The sequence below is a fragment of the Herpailurus yagouaroundi genome, unplaced genomic scaffold (genome assembly GCF_014898765.1).
Source record: "Herpailurus yagouaroundi ecotype Mexico unplaced genomic scaffold, PumYag 250, whole genome shotgun sequence".
NCBI lineage: Eukaryota > Metazoa > Chordata > Mammalia > Carnivora > Felidae > Herpailurus > Herpailurus yagouaroundi.
In genome coordinates, this window is record NW_024412467.1 from 4,553,754 (window position 1) to 4,574,209 (window position 20,456).

Here is a 20,456-nt window from a genome sequence, read left to right on the forward strand (position 1 = left end):
TTCCCTGACATCAGACTTTCCAGGCCTGTGGCAGTTATGAATCTGGTTGAAATGCAGACTCAGGGGGTTGCGGACAAGAATTTTCATTTGTAACATTCTTCTAGGTGGTAGGTGGTCTTTGGATCTTTGGATACTAAAGCTTTAAAGAAAGTACAAATTTCGGCAGAAGATTGAGTACCCAGTGAGTGAGAAATGCTCACTGATTATTTGAGAAGCTTTAGTACAAGGATTGGGATAAAGGAATCATCTTGATTCTCTGGGAAAGTTGGTCTCTCACAGGGGTCCCATCGCATGTTGCTCTCTGGTCATCTTGATATCAAAACTAGGTCCTAAGACAAGAACTTGGGCAGAAATAGTAGAGGGCCTTCTTTCATGTTTCTCTAATATGAGCCCTACCACTCAGAAGGACCCAAAAGAGAATACACTAATCATTGAAATAACATGGATTGTTGTAATACCAAGGGCACTAGACATTTACCTTCAAGAAGAAACATAACCATTGGAATGCTTATGAAAAGAAGCAATAAAACCTCATCCACATCCACATTTCGAAACACTAAAGTGTAACATTTAAAAGCAAGAGTTTTAGAACCAGATTCCTTTGGATTGGATCTTGTACTCAACCATTAATTCACTGGTCAACTTAGAAGAAACTCATTTTCAAGGCTCTCAATGTTTCAGTGTCCTCATACACAAACAGCGAGAATAACAGTATTTGCCTCAAGAGTTGTTACTAGAATCAGTAAGATGACATATTCAAAGCGTCTAAGATACATCAGCATTTTAAGCTATTTCGACAGATGCCAATAGGGCCAAAGCCTCAAATGTCCAAATGGAAAAAGAAATCAGTTACACTTACTTTACCAGGAAACTTTAACATATGGTATTGCTATTATTATTGTGTGGTTTGTTCACCGTGCAGTGAATGAATTCCTCACCTTTGTCTGAGAATGTGAAAATCCCACTGGCCAACTTCGGTGTTGAATGCTGTTTTTCCCTCTTCCTGAGAACGCAGGAGATTCAAGAACTTCTTGAACAAGAACTTCTCTTTTGGTTCAGGCAATATGGAAAGGAAGCAGCATCCTTCCTATACAAACAAGACCAGCTTTGTAACTTAGTAATGATAGCAGCATTGATAACTCATCAAGACTACCTGTACAAAAGCTTTGCCTAAAATCTTTTAGGTAGCATAAACGATGTCATGTCAACTCTGTCTTTTCTTGTTCTCCCAAGGGTCTGTTCTCACTTCCAATATTTAGCATACAGGTAGGCCCTTTTTAGGAGAATACTGGACAGATAATTATGTGCATGTTGTAAAAGTAAATGCTTAGAACCAAGGAAAGCCTTGAAAATACGAATGTTTCTTTTCTTCGCAGAAATCTAAAATACCACATAGATGCAAAAATGCATTCATTTATCCAATTCTTTTCCCCAAGGAAAGGAGCACCAAGGAAAATATATGTGGTTTCTACAGAAAAATGTTTGCTACGAGGGAACTCTCTAAGTTCAAACAAATAAAGGCAAGATAAAGGCAATTTATTGTTATGCTGTCCAGCATTACTCTTAGGAGATTACTACTGTGATGAAAGATGTTGTCATAACACACGCGGCCGAGTGAACCGATTTCAAGTATTGTTGGGAGTTTTTCATTCTTTCTCCTTAAACACGGTCCTGTCAGTCTTGGAGCATCGAAGGAAGCACAAAATGTAATTACCAAGGTTTATGATAAGGAGTGAACCGAACCAATAGACAGAGACAAATTTTTAAATGCCAGCCAGTCTTCAAACTTTTCCCCTAAAACATTTCTTCTGCAGACCAATCTTCGTTTGCCATGAAGGAAATGTTGCCATTTCAGTGTCCTAATGTCAGCTGGAATTTTCTATCAGGCTTCATGTTGACATGGAAACTAATTTATTGCAGGGGGATGACAGGTGTAACTATTCAATTCCACTGAAGTTCTGAAACAAGCGCCTCTAGTAGGAGTTTCACTGAATTTCTCGAGAGCCCGTGCTGGGCTGCCCCAACCCCGAACCGAGCACTGGACTGGTCTAGTGGGTAAGAGGGGGAGCGATGTTTTTTCCATCCCCATTTGACCGATGGCCTTGCCGTCACAGCTGCCAACTTGGCAGTGGTCTGACGGCTGCCCGTGGCAAGCGTGGAGGTTGTGTGACGACGGCCAGTTGGAACGGACACGAAGTGCAGGGCATTTCATTGCAATGAGGTCAATGAAGTTTGCTCACGACCAACATTAGGTTCATTTGAACCCCTGCATCAGTTATGAACGAGTTCCAATTTATAAGAATTTAATATCTCAGAGGGGTTCGTTTTCTACATTCATAGTTTTTTTTTTCCTTCTGGTTCTGAAGGCAAAGAGGAAATAGAAACAGAAAATTCAGATGATTCCACTGGGGTGAAGCACAAGCAAATACTCTTCTTGCTCAGCGCTCACGAGAGCATCATGGGTTTTCAGTTTCAAGCTCAATTTAACCAAGCCTTTTGGGCTCTGAGTTTCATTTACTCCAGGCCAAACAAAACTTCCTCGTGGAAGGAAAGAAAAAAGCGGAGGGGGTGGGGGGAGACAGAAAAGAAAAAGAAAAAAATTCTCAGAGTAAAGAAAGTCCACACAAAGATTTCTGAACATTAAGAAACCTCTAAGAAAACAATGTCTTTATGCAACATGAATATCCAGCATACTGGATCGATTAAGCTGCAAATGGATTTTTTTTTTTAATGTTTACTCTTGAGACAGAGACAGAGCATGGGTGGGGGAGGGGCAGAGAGAGACGAAAACCGAATCAGAAGCAGGCTCCAGGCTCTGAGCTGGCAGCACAGAGCCCGACGCGGGGCTGGAACTTGTGAACCGAGAGATCATGACCTGAACCGAAGTTGGACGCTTAACCTACAGAGCCAGCCAGGAGCCCAGAAAATAGATTTCTAAAGCTCTTTGGCCTCACAACCTTCATCAAGCCCCTAAGAAGATCCCCTCCACATTACAGTCACTAACTTTTCCCTATCCTCATTTCTCTCTCGTTCTCTTCAAATTACTATTCTCTGGACATCCGCTAGCCCCTAAACAATGCCAGTGTCAGGTACAATTTATTAATCCTTAATACATTGTCTGGGAGCGGGCACACTTACCAAAGCAACTTTCTCAAAATGAGAATCACTAAGGAATCCCACGGAAGAGGAATGAATAAAATGAGGGTAAGATCAAACCTTAAGAACTCACAAAGGTTTCGTTCAGGAGGTTCAAATCCAAAGGCAGGTGACTGCAGGCGAAGAAGCCAACACACTGAGCCCAGTTCTTCGCTGGCTACCTGTTTACATAAAACTCCTGGTAAGCAAACGTATCCCAAGGTTCTGCGTGAGCACCTTAGATTCCTTCAGAGGTTTTCTCTGATTCACCCATGTTCCCTACCATGTATGTCCCCAGCGCATACATGTCCCTACCCTGCATGAGACAGCGGGGTAAAAAGCAGAGAATCTTTGGGGGCACCTGGGTGGCTCAGTCATTTAAGTGTCTAGCTTCGGCTCAGGTCCTGATCTCTCAGTTCACGAGTTCCAGCCCCGTGTTGGGCTCTGTGCTGACAGCTCAGCGCCTGGAGTCTGCTTCAGATTCTGTGTCTCAGTCTCTCTCTTCCTCTCCCCTGCCCTCTCAAAAATAAACATTAAAAAAATTATTTTTTTAAAAAGAAGCAGAGAATTTTCTTAAGTTCAAAGGATATGCACCACGTGTCTGGATCAAAAGGTCCTAGGGTTTGGGCAACAGTCCATATCTTGCCAGGTTTAATTGGCTAATTGGGACTCTATTGTCTCCAGCTATCAATGCACTATACAAAATACACAATACTCCTTTCAGGTACAAGCCTAAAAGTCCACAGGGGTAAAAAGTAACCTGGAAGCTTGAAATGAGTTTCAAGAAAGAGAAAAACCAACTTCACAGTGAAGGACAGAGGAAAGAAGGAAAAAAAGGCAAGACCGGATGGCAAATCCACAAAACAAATTCAATTTAGAGAAGTCAAATGAAGAAAGGCAAAACCTGGGATGAACAAAATAATAGAAGAAAAGTGATTTTCTGAGGACGAATGAAAATTCTCAAAGAATGTTCGGGCATTTCACAAGGTTTTTACTGATTAATTTTGTTATGTTTAGCTCTGGCAAAACATATGGAAAGGGCATAACTACCAACCAAGCCTGTGAAACGCAAAGTGTACAGGCAATATAGATCTCTGAATCTTCTCACTTACGTTAACTGATTACGCCTCCACTCTTGACCTATTAAACAGACCCATGCTTTCTCATTTTCTTTCAGCTGTCAGAACCGTGTAGTAAGATATGATCTATTTGATGATGTTTTCAGTAGAAGATATTCAGCAAAGGCTCAACAATGACAAGGTGATTGTGCAAATCAAGAAAAACTTATCAGAGGGAACACACAACAAAGAATGATAACACGTTCAAAACTACACACTTTGTGAATTTCTAAATCACTGGAACAGTTATGAAAAGATTTTAAAATATCTCCGATCTTAAGGTTAAAAACAAGATCGCAATTAACCTTGAAAGTGTAGATTTATTACACAGGTTTCATGCAGTTAGGCATCCAGACCACTTGCGGTCCATTTTAGCCCCTTCTAGAACATTCACAACTGCCTTTGGCTGCTACCAGCAGGGTGATTTAGAAGTCGGTGATTCTCACAGAGTGGACACAGGAAATTCCCAGCATCACCTGGGAACTTACTACAAATGCAAATTTTCACACACATCCCTCCTCTCTCCTCACTGAATCCGAGAAGCCTAGCCTAGAGGTCTGTGTTAACCAAACCTTTGAGCGATTCTGATGTACACACAAGTTTGAGAACCACTGATATAAGCAGGGACCAAGGAAACTCCACAAGCTAAGAAATACAAACAAGGCAAAAAGGGAAATAGAAACATGAGTCAAGAGAGATGGGAAGAAAAAAATAAAATATTAAGGCATACTATGAAAGAGAACAGAAAGAGATTTGTATTTTTTGAAAAAAAAGAGAAGAACACCAAATCCCTGTTTCTACTTCTATGACCTCAGTGCCTCAGTTTACTTACCCAGTTTTGAAGATATAAGAGTCAGGGTTTCCACACCATGCCCCCCCCCCAACTGGGGAAACAAATCATGCATTTTTCCTCAGTTAACACGATCTGAATAGCATTAAGATCCCAAATTGCTATGGCCAGAGATTTATTTTGAAATCAATTGCTGTGAATAAGAGTACTTCTGTTATTCGATTCTATGAACCAAATTGTTTAAAATAATATACATATCCTGCATTCTTAGGAAAACAAATAAAATATATCTATATATCTAAATAGATATAGATATAGATATCTATAGATCTATCTATCTATAGATATAGATATAGATATCTAAATATAGATATAGATATATAGATATATAGATATATAGATAGATATATAGATATATAGATATAGATAGACCAAGGAATCTTCAGTCTGGTGGATCCTAAGGTGGATTAGGAATAGTATAAAGAGTTCTGGATTTCCTCTACCATGATATAGCTTTAAGTGTTAGAAAACTTTCCTCCAGGCTTAGTGTTTGAGGAGAACAACATAGCAACAGCAGGGAGGTGAGTCACCCCAAATTCTACCTGAGTCGAGCAGTCAACAGCCATCTACCCAGACCAAGGAGGCCTCATCATAAACGGAGGCAGTTACCATTCACTCACGGACCCGGGACCCCAGATAACCTACTCTGCCTCATTCCCACTGGATTCAGCTCCTACTTCACGCATTCCCTACACATCCCCTCATCACTCATGCAACAGATAATTCACAGAGCACTTCTCTTCTTAATTCAGTTGTGCTATGGATTGTTACGCATACTCATACGAAGAAGATGTGGTGGCCAAAGCACAAATCTGTCCAGCGATTAATCTCACAATTCATATTGTCCATTTCCCTACCTTCATCTCTCTACGGAGGGTATGAGATTGTGGTACAGGTCTCATCCCTTGCCTTTGGCGGAGGGGGGGGGGCGGGGGGCGGCACAAATTTTAAAAGCTAATGTGAGCTGAAGCACAGAAAGACAATAGAAGGCCTTCAGGTTTCCACCTGGCCATCGTTACCTCTGAAAAGCTTTCCCTCATCTCACAAATCTGCTATCCACCGTCTTCCTACATGGTCCCATAGTGGACACCATATTGTATAAGCCTGACTGTCACCTCAACTAAGCCATAAGCTCTTTCAGCACCACGCTGTGCTTATGACACTGTGGTTTCCAGTGGATGGAATTCCACCAATCACTAGATCCTTAGTGTGGATTCCACCAATCACTAGATCCTTGCTCACGTTAGTTAAGTGTATAAGGGCATGAGTATATGAATGCATAGTGCACTGAACTGTGGTTCAAAATACTTTTTTTTTTTTAATTTTTTTTTTTCAACTTTTTATTTATTTTTGGGACAGAGAGAGACAGAGCATGAACGGGGGAGGGGCAGAGAGAGAGGGAGACACAGAATCGGAAACAGGCTCCAGGCTCCGAGCCATCAGCCCAGAGCCTGACGCGGGGCTTGAACTCACGGACCGCGAGATCGTGACCTGGCTGAAGTCGGAGGCTTAACCGACTGCGCCACCCAGGTGCCCCAATACTTTTTTTTTTAATTAGGCTTAGTGAGGCTATTTAACCTGATAGTAAATTTATAAACGTCTTCCAAAGTGGTTGTATCATTTGACATTCTTTTTTTTTTAACGTTTTTATTTATTTTTGACAGAGAGAGAGACACACAGAACATGAGCAGGGGAGGGTCAGAGAGAGAGGGAGACCCAGAATCCGAAGCAGGCTCCAGGCTCTGAGCTGTCAGCACAGAGCCCGACGCGGGGCTCGAACCCATGAACCGTGAGATCATGACCTGAGCCGAAGTCGGACGCTTAACTGACTGAGCCACCCAGGTGCCCCTATCATTTGACATTCTTACCAGCAACGTGTGATATTTCTAGTTGCTCCCTACCAACAGAAGCAGATGGTATTTTCAGTCTTTTTAATTTCAGGAGTCCCAAAGTGTGTGTAGAGGTATCTCATTGTTGTTTCAATTTGCATTTCTCATGTGTGCCTGGATGGTTCAGTAGGGTAAGCGTCAGACTTTGGCTCAGGTCACGATCTCATGGTTGGTGAGTTCCAACCCTGCGTCAGGCTCTCTGCTGTCAGCAGGGAGCCCACTTTGGATCCTCTGTCTCCCTCTCTCTGTACCTCCCCTGCTTTTGCACACAGTCTCTCAAAAGTAAATAAAATATATATTTTTTAGTCTTTTAAAAATTTGCATTTGTCACCATTGACTGAATGCAAAGTATCTTGCGTTTCCTGACCATTCATATATTTTCCTTCTTTGGTGAAGTATTTAATTCTTTTGCTTGTTTTTTTTTTTTTTTGCTAGTCAGTTGTTGGACCTTCCATTATTTAGTTGTATTCTTTATACACTCTGGATTCAAACCCTCTATCATGATACATGTTTTGCAAACATTTTCTCCCATTCTGTGGCTGGTGTCTTGATTTTTTTCATGGTGTACTTTGGAAAGCCAAACTTAATTTGATGAAGTCCAAACTTACTGTGTTTTTCTTTTACGGTACATGCTCTTTGTGTAGGATCTAAAAAATCTCATGTAACCTGAGGTCACACAGATCTCCTGCTCCAACTTTTATGGATCCAGTTCTTATACTTAGGTCTATGATTCTTTTCTGTGATCTAAATGTCTTTAACTCAGGTCATGTAGTTTTTTCCCTGATGTCTTCCAGTCGTGTATAGCTTTGGCATATATGTTTAGCTCTATGATCAATCTGTATTGAGTTAATTTTTGCATATAGTGTGAGGTCAGCTTTGAGATTCCTTTCCCCCCCTACGGATGCAGATTTTGTCCAGCATCATTTGATGAAAAGACTCTTTTCTATTGATTATCTTGGCAATCACGTGTCTATGTGGTGATCTATCTCTGGATTCTCTGTTTTATTCCACTAATTTATATAACAATCATTATACAGTGTTTATTTTTGTAGATTCACAGAAATCTTGAAATCAAGTAGTTCAAGCCCTTCGGTTCTCTCTCTTTTTTTTTTTTTTTGGTTTGGTTTGGGGTTTGTTGTTTGCTTTTTTTTGTTTTTTGGGGTTTTTTTTTTTACCCCACATCATTTTGGCTACTCTGGGCCCTTCGTATTTTTAGGTAAATTTTAGAATCCATTTCTACAAAAAAGCTTGCTAAGACTTTTTCTTAGAATCTCACTGAATCAAAATCAGCTTGTGAAGAACTGGCATCTTAAAATCGTTGAGTCTCTGGATCCATAAAGACGCCATATCACGCTACTCATTCAGATCATCTTTAATTTTTCCCATCAAAGTTTATTGTTGTCAGTGTAACAGGTTTTGCATATGTGCAGTTACACTTCCTACTCTGTTGCAAATGCTGCAACTGGTGTTATTTCTTTTTAAATCTCAAATTCCAATTATTCGCTGCCAATATAAAGAAATGCAATCACTTTTGTATATTGACCTCATGCCCTGCAAACTTGCTAAACTCACTTACTATTCTAGTAACTTGTTAAAGAGAGATTTCTTATTCTCTAAACAAATGATCATTTTATCTAAGATAACGAGAGTTTTACTCCCTCTGCCCCCAGTCGGTATACCTTTCATTTCCTTTCCAACCTACATTGCACTGGCTCGGAGTATCACAGCGATAGTACATAGAAATAGTTGGTGTGCACGATTTTGTCCTAATCCCCTTCTTAAGGAAAGCATATTCAATTTTTTGCCATTAAGTATGATGTTAGCTGTAGGGATGTGGAGGTGCTTTTTACATGGAGGAAATACTCTCGTATTCCCAGGTTGCTGAGGTTTTTTTTTTACCTTGAAAGAGTTGACTTTTCTCAAAGGTTTGATGATTGTTTTGTTCTGTCTTGTTTTTCCTTCCTTGAGATGGTTGTATAGTTCTCCATCTCCATCTGTTAATGTGATAAGTTATATTGAATTATTATTTTTTTTAATGTTAAACCAGGGACACCTAGGTGGCTCACTTGGTTGAGCATCCAACTTCGGCTCAGATCGTGATCTCAAGGTTTGTGAGTTCGAGCTCCACATCTGCTGCCTCCAATGCACAGCCTGCTCCAGATCCCGTGTCCCCCTCTCTGCCCTTCCCTGCTCACTCTCTCTCTCCAAAATAAATAGTCATTTTTTAAAAATGTTAAACTAATTTTGCATTATTGGAATAAGCTCCAAGTGGTCGTAAGTATCATCTTTTTTATTGCTCAATTGGGTTTGCTCTTTTGTTAAGGATTTTTGTAGCTATGATCATGAGGTATATTGGTCTGCAAATTTCCTGTAATGTATTTGTATCAGGATAATGCTAGCCTCATAAAATGAATTAGGAAGCATCATTTTTTTTTTTTGATCAATATTCTGGGGGACTTTTTGCACTATTGTTATTTTTTTAATTTTTTTTTTTTTTTTTTTTTGATGACTTCACCAGTAAAGCCAACTGTCCCTGGACTTTTTTGTGAGAATAACAATAACAACACATTCAAATGATATGAAGCTATTTGTGTAGGTATTTCTTTGTGGGTGAGCTTTATGTCTCTTTGTGTTTGTCTTTCAAGGAGCTTGTTCCACACACTTGTCACAATGAGTGTAAACCTGTTTATACTCTTTTCCTTATCTTTTTATCATTGGCGGGATCTGTAGTTAGGTTCTTACCTCCATTTCTGATATTGGTGATTTGTGTTCCTTTTTCTGGATTAGTCTTGCCATGCATTTAGCAACCTTATTCATCTCTGTAAAAAACCAGATTTTAAATTCTTTAAATTTGTTTGTCTCTAGTCTATTTCATTGATTCCTGTATTTATCTTTATTTCCTTCCTATTTTTTACTTCAAGCGTAATTTGATATTTTTCCCCTTAAGGTAAAAGTTTAATTAAATCATAAGAAACACCGTTTTCTTTTCGTCTGTGAGTAGTTCATGCTATCAGTTTTATCCTAAGCCCTGCATTAGGTGCATTTCCCAAATTTTGACATGTTGTTTTTTTGTTTTCATGCGGTTCAGGGATTTTGTACTTTTTTTTCATCAACCCATGAGATACGTGTGTTGCTAATTTCCAAAATTTGGGAGAGTTTTGCAGATATACTGCTGGTTTTTTGTTTGTTTCTAATCTAATTCTGTTGTGGTTAGAGAATATAGATGATATTCTTTTAATATTTCAAATATTGTGAATTATTTTAAATGATCAGAGTATGATCTGTTTGATGAATGTTCCACGTGTGCTTTAAAAGTGTGGCTATTCTGGGGGCACCTGGGTGGCGTAGTCGGTTAAGCGTCCGACTTCAGCCAGGTCACGATCTCGCGGTCTGTGAGTTCGAGCCCCGCGTCAGGCTCTGGGCTGATGGCTCGGAGCCTGGAGCCTGTTTCCGATTCTGTGTCTCCCTCTCTCTCTGCCCCTCCCCCGTTCATGCTCTGTCTCTCTCTGTCCCAAAAATAAATAAACGTTGAAAAAAAAATTAAAAAAAAAAAAAAGTGTGGCTATTCTGTTCCTAGTCAGTGGCCTGATCCATAAATGTCACCTAGGTCAATCTGGTTAATAGCGTTGTTCAACTGTTTCATATTTTTACTAAATTTTGTCTACTTATTCTGTCAATTACTGACTTATTCTGTCAATTTCAGTTCTATCAGCTCTTTTTCATGTATTTTGGATATTACACACACACTTACGACTGGTATATCTCCATGTTTTTTAATGTTTATTTATTTTTGAGAGAGACAGAGCATCCGCCGGGGAAGGACAGACAGAGAGGGAGACACAGGATCCAAAGCAGGCTCCAGGCTCCGAGCTGTCCGCATGCATAGAGCCTGACGCGGGACTTGAACTCAGGAACCGGGAGATCATCACCTGAGCCGAAGTCAGACACTTAACTGACTGAGGCACCCAGGCGCCCCATGACTGGTATATCTTCTCAATGAGATTCCTTCATCCTGAGGAAAGGACTCTATTTATCAATGGTAATTTTTCTTGTTCTGAAATCTAGCTTGTTTGAGATTAATATAGCCACTCCAGATTATTTTTGATTAGTGTTTGGATGGTCTTCTATGCCCATCCTTTTACTTTTAACCCACCTATATTTATATTTAAGGTGGGTTTTGTATAGACTGCATAATGTAGGGACTCATTTGCTTCTCTACCTCCAAACTGGACATTTGAAACCGTTTACAGGTAATAGGATTAGGAATATAGTTGAATGTAAAACTATCACATTACTATGTGCTTTCAGTTTATGCCTTATATTGTTTCTTTTTTCTGTGTTCTTTTGGATTAGTGGCTTTATTGTTATCATTATTATTCCATTTTAACTCCTCTATTGACTTATCAAATCTATTGCTTTGTTTAATTTTGAGGATTGCTTTACTATTTACAATATACATCTTTATCATAATCTATCTTAAAACATGATATCACTAATATACAGTTTAAGAAACTTATCACAGGGTAGTCCATTTCAGCTCTGCCATTCTTCACATGATAGACCCCATAATACACTGCTATCACTTTTGCTCTAGATAGTATTTGAAAAGATATTTACAAATGAGGGAAATATCTCTCATACCCACATATTTACGATTCTTAATTTTCTTATTTGTACAGATCTGAATTTTTATTTAGTGTCAAGTTCTTTAGTGAAGAGAACTTCCTTTAGCATTTTTTGCAATCAATGCTGGTCTCAAGAAATAATTTACAGATAGTTACATTGGGTATAGAACATACATTGGGCATAATTTGACATTTTTAATAAATATGTCTTTTTCTTCCAGTACCCTAAAATTATCACTTCATTTTCTTTGGGCTTGCAGTTTCTGATAGATATCTGCTATATATATTTCTCTGTGTGTGTGTGTGTGTGTGTGTGTGTGTGTGTGTGTATATACACATGTATACACATATATATACACATATATATGTGTGTGTATATATATATATATATATGCAATGTGATATTCCTGACTGGTTTTAATATTTTATATTTATCATAATTCTCTGCAATTTTATTAAGATGTGCATTAGTCTGTATCGTTAAAATATGTAATCTGATTTGGGTTTACTGAGTTTCTGAAATATGTGGTTTTATCATTTTCATAAAATTTGGAAAAAATATATCATTTCTTCATAAATTATTTGATTCACAAATTTGGCCTCCAATTAAACACATATCATATCACCGGATATTGCCCAATGGATCACTGAGGCTTTAATTATTTTCTAATCCACCAGGCTTTATTTTGAATATATATTTTTAAAATATTTATTTATTTTTGAGAGAGAGAAAGAGCGCATGCTTGCAAATGGGGGAGGGGCAGAGAGTGGGGACAGAGAGAACTGTAAGCACAGAGCCTGACACAGGGCTTGATCCCATGAACGCACGAGACCATGACCCAAGACAATATCAAGAGTCAGACACTTAACCTACTGAGCCACCCAGGCACTCCTCATCATGCTTTATTTTGGATTTTTCTTATCACAGCACATTCAATTTCACTGGTATTTTTTTTTCCCAGTGTGGAATCTGCCATAATTCTCACTCACTGTATTTTTCATTTCTGATATTGTCTTTTTCATCAAATTATATTTGCATTTTTATATCTTCCATTTCTTTCCTCATGTTCATGATTTCCTGTCAACTTGTGCATATGAGACCCATTTCCTTTTCTGTTAATTTCTCCATTTTTGTCACTTCCAGATCTGTTTTTATTGACTCATTCCCTTATGGTTAGATGTTATATTTTCTGTTTTTTTCAAATGTTGTTATTTTTCCTTTTAATTGGAGGAGGTACATTTAGATGTTTCTGTTTTCGAGCAATGGATTTTGTTGTATTTCTTTAAAGAGTGTTGGAATTTTTTTCATCGGTAATTAAGTGATTGTGGGCTAGTTTGATCCATATGTTATATGTTCTTTTAAGGCATGCCTGCAATGGCCTTATGTTAACTCTAAGTCAGCCCTGTTTCCCAGTGATACCCTTTGTAAGATATTTCCTAAATGTTCTGCGTCTCTTCACTCTGGCTTGAGTTTGAGGAAACACGTGCAAAACAATATGTCCCAGCTCTGTGCAAGTCCCAGGAATTTTTGTCTTAAGTAATAGCTGTCCCCTTGGAAGCTGTTCTCATCAGGCATGATGTAGTTTCACCCTATGCATTTGCAAGATATATCCAGTCAGTCTCAACGCACATACATTTCAATAACTCTTTCTCTGTATGACTCCCCACTCCTAGTACCATGCCTCACAAATTCTAGACTCCTTGACCTTCTGAACTCTAGGATCTGTCTCCTCCACTCAGCAAGATTGCTGGATTCTGTTTGGGTTCTCCTCTCTGTGCTGCAGTCCAGGAATTTTCTCAAGGCACAAAGTACACCCTTCATTTGCATTCATAAGTTTTAGATTTAGAAATATTGCTATCTACTAACAAAAAGAAATTATAATAAATTGTCTGCATTAAGTTTGATAGTATCAAAGGGTTTTTTTGGGGGGAGGGGCTCTAGTAAGGGAGGGGGCAGGGATTCCTGTACGAATTTCCCGTAACACTGGAAAATGCTCTGATGATTTTCTGAAATTTGGTTTCTTAGTTTTCTGATAAATCGGATTCACGGATAATTTTACCTGGCTCCAGTCACTGGATTAAGGAATAAAAATAAAACACTAATAAGGCACTTTTCCTGAAGAAGGTAGAACAATGAGTATTAGCCTTCTTTCATTCATGAGGAAACTGGCACAGAGAGTGAAAGAGACTTGTCAAAAGTCACACAGCCAATAAATTGTTGGAGTCGGGAGCGATCTCAGTCATTAATTTTTATCTAAGAGTTTAAAATACTTACTGGCTACAATCCACACATGAAAAGTTTCTCAGAATGTGTCATTTTGCCGGAAAACTTCTTTTTCATTAAAAAAAAAAAAAAAAAAAACCACATCAGGGTTTTTGTATCTTCTTGATGCCAATAGTTCTCTGTGTCAAAAATTCAGCCTTCAGGGTATGACACTGACATAGAGTTTTGAACTAGTAATTCGTTACCATAATTGCTATTGTAAAGTTAAAAAAATTTCTTACCCCAATCTTCTTAAGTCTCACAAGCCTGTGAGAAAATGAAATGTGGACTATAATATCTGAGTTTCAGAGTTTCCAAAATTCTGAGACTCCCTAAAGGCACCTCACGTGTGAGCCCCAGAGTCAGGATTGCCTCTAAGTACAGGACAGGAAACAGACATTGTCCTGTTCTTCAGTTTCCTGTCTTTCCTATCATTTGGAGGGAAATAAAAGCACCACCCTCTCCCCAAGCTCCCATCAGGCACACATGCACATACACACACCACTCACTGCATACACACTCATGAAAACAGCCCGCTGAGATAGGGAGGTCTTGGCATTCACTGAAATTGACCACCCTGCTACAAGTATTTTAAACCAATGGCTTCAAGCCTATCACTTTCACCCGGTATAATCCCACTAGTGACAGAGTTACACTATGGAATTGATTCTCAAACAGGCAAGCATATTTTTTGAAACGCAACACCCAATCCAAACCTCCTTCCCAGAGATTCTGATGCACCATTTCTTCTGGTTCTTTCTCCATCCCCAACGTTGAGAACCGCCACTTGAACCAAATGCCAACGCTAAGGGCTAAACACAAAACACTGTTTACGGTGGGAGAAAGCCACTAGATGCTTCCACTCATTTATTACAATCCCATATATTCTTCTATTATGAAGAATATCAATATAAGGTATATAATGATTCCAGTACAGCGTTGAACTGAATGAAAAAGAATGATTCAGTTCAAACTTTGGCTTGAATGTCCAAATCAGGAACAGAACCCATGTTCTGACACAGATGTCTTTAGTTCCATGTGGCTCCAGCTTGGGAGGGAAACACACTTAGATTTATAGCCCAGCCCTTTGGCGAGATTACCCAGCAAAATGCCATTGAGAGCCAGAATCCAGCATAAAGGGAGAGATTCAGGTTTAATAAAATATCAGGCCCAGTCAGGCCTTAATGACATGGGAAAGATTAGATTGGGTCAATAATTTTTTAAACAAATTATGGATTATTTTACAATGAAGTAACCTAGATTATATGACTTACTAAATGATTAAAAGAAGTTTTGTTTTGGAAACACAGTAACTTTCTTTTTTGTGTGTGATGATTTACCTAGAAATCTCTGCCTACTCATAATTACTAATACTTTTCAAAAATGAGGAATACATTTTAATTCTTATAAAAGTTTTCTTAATATCCATCTGTGTTATAAACATGTTTAAATTTTTATTGTGTACGAATTTTATCCATCATGCACTTTTAGGCAGATTTGATCAATGTTTGCAAACACTGATGCCTGTAATCAACCTAAAACCTTAGAATAGCACTTGATTACCCTTGAAAAATAAACCATATACTAAACTCTAATTTTCAAATGTGCAAATAGGTAGACATGTTTCATGAATTACCAGCATTCTGCCTTAAGCTGCAATACACATTCATGAAAAATATACTAAGGTATTCTTCTTTTTTTAATGCTTTTATGTATTTATTTTTATTTCCTTTTATATTCATGTGTTTTTGAGAGAGAGAAAGAGACAGAGTGTGATCAGGGGAGGGGCAGAGAGAGGGGGAGACGCAGAATCTGAAACAGGCTCCGGGCTCCGAGCCATCAGCACAGAGCCTGATGCAGGGCTAGAACCCGTGAGCTGTGAGAGCATGACCTGAGCCGAAGTCAGACATTTAACTGACTGAACCACCCAGGTGCCCCACTAACGTGTTCTTTTTTTAGTATATGTGCTGCCGAAGCGAGCACCCCACTAACGTGTTCTTAAACAAACGCCTTTCTTATCTAAACCCTGAAATAAAACTTTACTGGAATTCCAATACTCAGATTAACTCAGCTTGCTCATTGTGACATCTGATGCTACCATGTAGACTATTTGTGCAAATACAGTCCTTACCATTCACAATGACCACTTCCATTCAGGGAACCAGAAATGGACGTGTTATGACACGTGAGCTTTAAAAGGGTAAAAGAACAGTGTTTCCATCTATGGTGCATAACAATCTTAGTTTATTTAGAAGAAAAACAGAATTGGTCACCACTAATTAAGGAAGTGATCTTCAGGTCATTTTAAGAAAAATCCCCCATTTCTTTGAACTCTACGCATCCTAGAACTACTCTGTGTGCCTCTCTGGTGCCCAAAAGTTGGCTGCTCAAAGCTAGATGTCATAGAGCAATGTGCAGCCTGTCAAATGATTCCGAGAGTAAACAGACTTAGGGAGGGAAATATACAGAATCTAGTGGTAACACAACTGACTGACCTTCTCATCAACTTCTTTCCCTCGCCTTTCTCGAACCATGCAAAGTCAAGAAAAGCCTCGGAAGAAAGAATCAATGAAAAATGACCCTCCCTCGTTGTGGATTCTCAGTGCCTGATTACCCACCCATCCCGTCCACGCGTCAAAGAACAAAGGGTGAGGGAGACCGTGGAGGGATGAGAAAGAAAGGAAAAGAGAGATTATTTAACTGGCCGTTCGAGATCTGGTTACCAGCCTGAAAAACAAGAACAGATGTATTTGCATGATTATAAAATAAAACGCCTTTCAAAGAACTTAATCTCTGGGAATATTATAGTGTATACATTTGTTTTTAATTCCCCAGGGATAGGCAGCAGCCTGTGGGATCCCTTGTGTACCCCTGGGTGTGAGGACTGTGGATTCTTACGCACGTCTCCGAATGCATGCTAGTGAACAAACACGTGGCAATCAAGAGGATTGCAGTATTATCCTGCTCTTGTTTTCTGCACTGCCTCCACTTTAATCTTCAGGAAAATTAAAACAGAAACGGGCCCGGGAGATTATAAACGGGCTGTTGCCGCTGAAATCCGTTCTCCTGTGGATGCGCCAAGGCTGCAAGCTTGTTGTTTCAGGCTCCATCAAAACCTCTCTCCGAGGATGGAAAAAAAAAAGTAGCGGAGGTGAAATCACCCAACAGGCAACTACTCTTTTCTCTCCCAGAGGAGTAGATTTCGGCCAAGCAGACATAAACCTGCAACGTTCTTGACATGGCCGAGGAGTTGAAAGCCAAGAGGCGACGTACACGGGCTTTGAAACGTCCGTGGCTGGTGGTGAAGCAGTAAAGACAAGAACGCGGTGGCTCGGACGAGATAGAAATTTCGGGAGAAAGCGAAGAAGGGAGTGTCCGCCCCCCCGCCCCCCAACACACACGCACTCTGTGCTTCCCTGGGACGGACGCAGAGTTCATTTTCCACTTGGCACAGAAAGGAGCCTGGACCCTCCCCAGCTGGATCATTCAAAGAGCCTTCAGAGTGTTGTGTCCGCTGGGCCCACTTTTGCTCTGAACTGGACGACCCTGGGCCAGCTGTCAAAAGGCCGAGCTCCATATCGGGTAGCACGGGGCGGTCAGGGTCAGGTCTACAAGAAAGCTGGCTGGCTCCTAGGGTTACAATAACGTCAGGCAGGGTCGGCTCACTTTTTCCATCCCAAGCCAGGGCTGGCCTGTAATGGTGATACGGTAATATTAATAACAAGAAGGACAACCCACACCTTTCAGGGAATGGTTTCAAAACGCTTTCCAAGGAAAGGCCGCTTATTAATTCCCTGAACGACAGATAAGAAAACTCCAGCAGAGAGAAGGAAAACGATTGTACCCGGAGCACACATGTGAGGTGGGGCACAGCCGAAGGGAAGAAGGCAAGCCCTCCTTCCCAGATCATGTTCTGGTCCTGGGGGATTATTTGACTCCACCGGGGTCCCCTTTGCCCCCGGCTGCTCTGTTCTCAGGAGCTGCAGAGACGCGGTGATTCAATGTATTGTTTTAAAGCCTTCCTAGCCCATTCACGTCCCTCCCGTTGGAACTTGGTTGGAAGTTGTCTCTACTCTTTGTTTTCGTTCATTAGAAATCTGCTGCATATGCAAAATGAGAGCCAAAATAACATGCAGAATTAAGAAAGCGCACAGAAACGTTTACTTCTCCCAACAGCCCAAGAAGGTGTTTTTAGGCGTCCTCCTGGAGACCCTCACACCAAAGTTAACAACCGCTCACGTTTCCTTAAGTAATTCAAACAGTAACTAAAATTTCATTTGCTTGGGACCTGTCATTCAAAGTAGGATCAAGCTTTCAGACTGTCAAATTATCACATGCTATTACTCTGTTCCACTTATGGTCTAAATGATTTTGGAATCACAAAGATATCTGGGCCATCTTTTTAAGCAACTGTCACACAGTGACTAAGCATTCACTAATATTATTAACCTTGTGATTGGGAACAGGGACATTGGGGCAAAGCTTCACTCTTAATGAACTGTGGGACGTTGGCAAGGTCCCTAACTTCTCTACCCAGTGTTCTCATCTGTATAATGGGAACCAGAAACCGCCTGCTTCCTGCAGTCCGCATAAGCAGAGGGCCTAGAACAGCATCCAGGGTGTAGGAAACACCTTGCATTTTACAGTAGAAAAGAGAATATGCAATGAGCCTTGCCTATGAGGAACAGTTCGAAAATGAATCAGTGGAAAACAAAGCATGCATTTGGCATAGTGTTTTGGCTGAATGACAATATGTAATGAAGATAGTTAAGCAGAATAGTAGTTGCAATAATCAAGGAAGACTTCCTGGAGGAAAGGTTTTCATCAAAATCAGAAAAAAAGGCCCCCTTTATTTTCTTTGTCATTCACAGTCTCTCTTAAATTATAGACCGCTCAGGGGCACCTGGGTGGATCAGTCCAGTCGGTTGAGCGTCTGACTTCGGCTCAGGTCTAGATCTCACGGTTCACGAGTTCGAGCCCTGCATGGGGCTCTGTGTTGACCGCTCAGAGCCCAGAACCTGCTTCAGATTCTGTGTCTCCCTCTCTCTCTGACCCTCTCTCCTTCACGCTGTATCTCTCTCTGTCTCTCAAAAATAAACGTCAAAAAACATTTTTTTAAAAATTATATACCCCTCAGAGTAGTGTTACTTCAGGGAAAGGCTGCATTCAGAGATAATTATGGCTGTTTAACAATAGGAAAAAAAAAACCATAAAATAATGAAGAAACAACCCAAAGGTTGTCAACAGGTGAATAAAATGGTTCCAAATCACAGGTAGGTCCTGTATTTTAGGATACAGATGACAGCAACTCTTAAAGAAATAATATCTCTGCTTTCTTATAACTGCACCTTAAATAGCCTTGGTGTTCTGCTTCCTCAACTGGGGCCCTTGTCAACCTACTGAAAGCTCCTTTTCACTCATCAGGTATGCTTTTCCCCCTACAACCTTCCAAGTACTGGGTTCTAGAATGTTTGAATTTGGAAATAAATAAAGCAAATCCCTTGTCTCCAAAGCGCTCTTAAGCCAGTATATTTGAATTAATGTTAATTTCTCTAATCATAAATTCTGACACAATTACTTTTAAAAATTAGAAAACCCAAAAAAGTGTAAAAGAGACTAATAAAACAATCATAAATCCATCCCATAGAGACAACCACTCAGTATACTTCCTTCTGGTCCTTTCATAGGACAAATGAGTAAATACACATGCATATAATTTTTTTAATGTTTAGTATTTTTGGGAGAAAGAGGGAGACAGAGTGTGAGTGGGGAAGGGGCAGAGAGAGGGCGACACAGAATCTGAAGCAGGCTCCAGGCTCTGAGCTGTCAGCACAGAGCCCCACGCGGGGCTCAAACCCACAAACCGCGAGATCATGACCTGAGCCAAAGTCGGTGGCCCAACTGACTGAGCCACCCAAGCGCCCCCGCATGCATATAATTATGAGCACACATCTGCAGGTTTAACATTGCCTTTTTTCATCTATCTCATAATGCATTTCTTCTAAGCCATTAACATTTTCTTTGAAGTAGGCATCATTTTTAATGTTGTCTAATGTTCCACTGTGTGGGTGGTGTGTGATATAATCATTTCAACATTATCTACAGATGAAAGTAAATCTTCGACTAACCCACGGAAGACATTGTAAATAGCCGTCCATCCACAGAGATGGTGTGCTGGACAAAGGGAATTAATTTTCTGAAAACTAGGCCATCTTTCTATAGTCAATTGCCATGACCTACATAGTATGGGCTGTATTGACATAAAGCAGCCCTGAGAGCCAGGGACCTCCCCCATGCCCATGACCTCCTTCTGCTATATTCCCATTCTGCATCACTTCCCCCCAAGGCTGGGGAGCTCAACTGGTTAGGCAGTCTTCCTATCTTCTGGACTTTGGGCAGGGAGAAGTCCACAACATGCCAGTACCAGGGAAAAACAATCTAAACTAAGCCTCGAGTTCTCTTAATAACCTCACAATTTTCTTTAATATAAACTAGTAAAAAATGTAAGTAATACACGGTGTGACCCAGCTGGTGGTACATGACACCCTATCCGCCGTAACTCACGACTTTCTCATC